Source organism: Peromyscus leucopus, chromosome 20 (genome assembly GCF_004664715.2).
Source record: "Peromyscus leucopus breed LL Stock chromosome 20, UCI_PerLeu_2.1, whole genome shotgun sequence".
NCBI classification, from domain to species: domain Eukaryota; kingdom Metazoa; phylum Chordata; class Mammalia; order Rodentia; family Cricetidae; genus Peromyscus; species Peromyscus leucopus.
In genome coordinates, this window is record NC_051080.1 from 35,414,838 (window position 1) to 35,418,327 (window position 3,490).

Below are 3,490 nucleotides of genomic sequence, written 5' to 3' on the forward strand. Positions count from 1 at the left end.
CTGTGGGCGCAGCGGGGGCGGGCACAGGTGTGAGAACCACTACTTCTGAAGGTTCTACCATAGGGTTTCCCACTGCGGCCCGAGACTCGAGCTGGCAGGTGTCACTGACCAGACCCCACATCTGGACAGGTGGCTCCACGGAGAACAGCAGTTGGAGGGTGGATGTCAACAAGAAGGTCCCTAAACCTCACTCTCTGGGTCCGTGAAATGGGAGCTTCAGGACCTCAGCTCCCAACATTCTGGTCCCATGGTGGTCCTCTGTCTGCCCATCAAAGCCGCCACCTCCTCCAAATCCTGTCTGTGAGAAATGCCCTGGGGACCTGAAATAGCAATGGGATAGCTGTGGCTTCTTTCTAACCACTCCCTCCTTTTTTTTTTTTTTTTCCGAGACAGGACAGCCCAGGCTGCCCTCAAACTCACCGGTATAGGCAAGAATGACTTTGAACTCCTAATCCTCCTGCTTCTACCTCCTAAGTGTTAGGATTCCAGGTGTGGGCCTCACTGCTCCACTCTTCATCTCTGGTACCTGTAGTCCCCTGTCCAAACCCAGCCCTGACCCTCTAGGATTGAGCCAATCCGTTCCCCCTTGAGGCCGGGTTGTGTTTAGTATCAGGGGCGGGAGATGCCCGAGTTGTAGTTCACCACCGTCAATGTCTTAGATGCTGTCCTAGGGTTGGTTTGTCTTCCTGTCGCTGTGACAAAGCACTCTGACCAAAGCAGCTCCAGAGAAAGGGTCCGTTCAGCTCACAGCTCCATGGTCCAGTCCGCCATGACAGGGAAATCGAGGCAGCAGGAGTTTGAAACAGCCAGTCACATCCCACCCACAACCAGGGAGCCGAGGAAGATGAACACATGTGGTCGCTCATCTCCCTTTCTCTGTTTATACACAGTCCAGGATCCCAGCCAGGGAGTGGTGCCACCCACAGTGGGCGGGTCTTCCCACCTCAATGAACAAAATCAAGGTGACTCCCCGCAGGTATAGTCCGGAGGCCTGTCTCCCAGGTAGCTCTGGACTCTGTCAAGTTGACAGTTAACACTAAGCATCCTGATATCACCCTAGGCACAGTCCCTTTAATGTCGGGCACTGACTCCTGCTACACAATGTAATTGATCTGCATCGTCCTGACGACAAACCTTCTGATGTGTCCCACATTAGCTAATGGCCAGTGACGCTGGGAGGAGTCTCGGGGGCAGGGGCAATTTCTAAGAGTTAACTTAGACACAGCAGTGGGACCTTTGACCCCTGACCTCTGCTCCTCCTGCAGCTCCTGAGTCACCCCACCCCCCAGCTCTCAGCTCCCAGCTTCCTATCAACAGTCCTAATCCCGCAAAGTCCTGTGGCCAAATGGGAAGTGGCAGGGGTGGGAGACACGGGGCATCTGGGAAACCGGAGTGCTGCAGAGTCCAGGCTGCCTGCCCTACTCCACAGGCCAGTTGAGTCCAGGCCCCCAGGGCGCCCCCTGTTGTTGATCCACGGGACTGTACCATCCCCGCCACTAGGTTCTGTGGGTTAAGAGCTCAGACTCCAGAAGAGCAGACTCTACCTCCCTACCTCCTTTCATTTCATTTCATTTCATTTATTTGTTTATTTATTTATTTATTTATTTATTTATTTATTTATTTATTTATTGTTTAGTGCAGGGCCTTGGATATGCTAAACAAACTCACTACCCATGAGCTATGTCCCCAACACTCTTTTTGCTTCTCCTTTCAAGATAGGTTTTCCCTAGACATCAAAATACTGAACAGTCCAATTAAAAAATGGGCTAAAGAGCTAAACAGAGAATTCACAAAACAAGAATCACAAATGGCTGAAAGACACTTAAAGAAATGCTCAACATCCTTAATCATCAGAGAAATGCAAATCAAAACGACTCTGAGATACCACCTTACACCTGTCAGAATGGCTACGATCAAAAACACCAATGACAACCAATGTTGGAGAGGATGTGGAGCAAAGGGAACACTCCTCCACTGTTGGTGGGAATGTAAACTTGTACAACCACTGTGGAAATCAGTATGGCGGTTTCTCAGAAAATTAGGAATCGAACTACCTCAAGACCCAGCCATCCCACTCTTGGGCATATACCCAAGGAATGCTGATTCATACCATAAAGATACATGCTCAGCTATGTTCATAGCAGCACTATTTGTAATATCCAGAACCTGGAAACAACCTAGATGCCCGTCAACGGAAGAATGGATGAAAAAAATGTGGTACATATACACAAAGGAGTACTACTCAGCAGAGAAAAACAATGAAAGCATGAAATTTGCAGGCAAATGGATGGAACTAGAAAAAGTCATCCTGAGTGAAGTAACCCAAACCCAGAAAGACAGTCATGGTATGTACTCACTCATAAATGGATTCTAGATATAAAATAAAGAACAATCAGACCACAACCCATAGAACCATGGAGGCTATATATAGAGCATGGAGGTCCCTAGGACGACTGTGGCTTATAATAAATTTCGGTTTTACTCAGTTATTGAAAAAAAAATAGCCAAATGAATGGAAACACATGAACTATGAACCAAAGGCTGAGGGGCTCCCAGCTGGATCAGGTCCTCTGAATAGGTGAGACAGTTGATTGGCTTGATCAGTTTGGGAGGCATCTAGGCAGTGGGACCAAGTCATGTGCTCATTGCATGAGTTGGCTGTTTGAAACCTGGAGCTTATGCAGGGACACTTGGCTCAGTCTGGGAGGAGGGGACTGGACCTGCCTGGACTGAGTCTACCAGGTTGATCGCAGTCCTCGGGGGAGGCTTTGCCCTGGAGGAGATGGGAATGGGGGGTGGGCTGGGGACAAGAGGAGGGGGTGGGAGGGGGGAGAACAGGGGAACCCGTGGCTGATATATAGAACTGAATGGTATTGTAAAATAAAATAAAAGGAAAAGAAAAAGAAAAAAAAGATAGGTTTTCCATTAAACTGCCTGGATTGGCCTTGAATTTTCAGTCCTCTGCCTCAGTCTCCCAGGAAGCCAGGATGACAGACCTATATCACCAGAAATGTCTGCATCACTCGAGGAGGGAACTGCATGTGAGCTCTATATCTTCCACACCATCTCCCCTCAGTTTGTTCATTCATTCATTCATTCATTCATTCATTCATCCTCACTTGAACACTCCCATTCGCCTCACATTTTAAGAGCTACTAGGACACAAAGGTGACCTGGCCCTCAGATCAGTAAGCCAAATTGTGGCCTGAATTCCAAGGAGTAAGCGTTCATCTGATGGACGTTTCTTTGCGCCACCCTGCTTCCTCTGTGGGATTTAAACCAACACACCAGAAAAGATCTAAGCAACAATGTTGTGGCTTCCAACCAACAATGGAAAAAAACAAAACAAAACAAAAACTAAAGCCAGAAAGAAAAGCATTTCTTGAGCATCTACTATGTTCCAAGAATCTCACGCTGCCCTTTCTACGTTTCCAAGATCGAGTGTGGCCACTCCCTTCACAGGCAAGCAAAGTGAGCCTCAATGCCGATG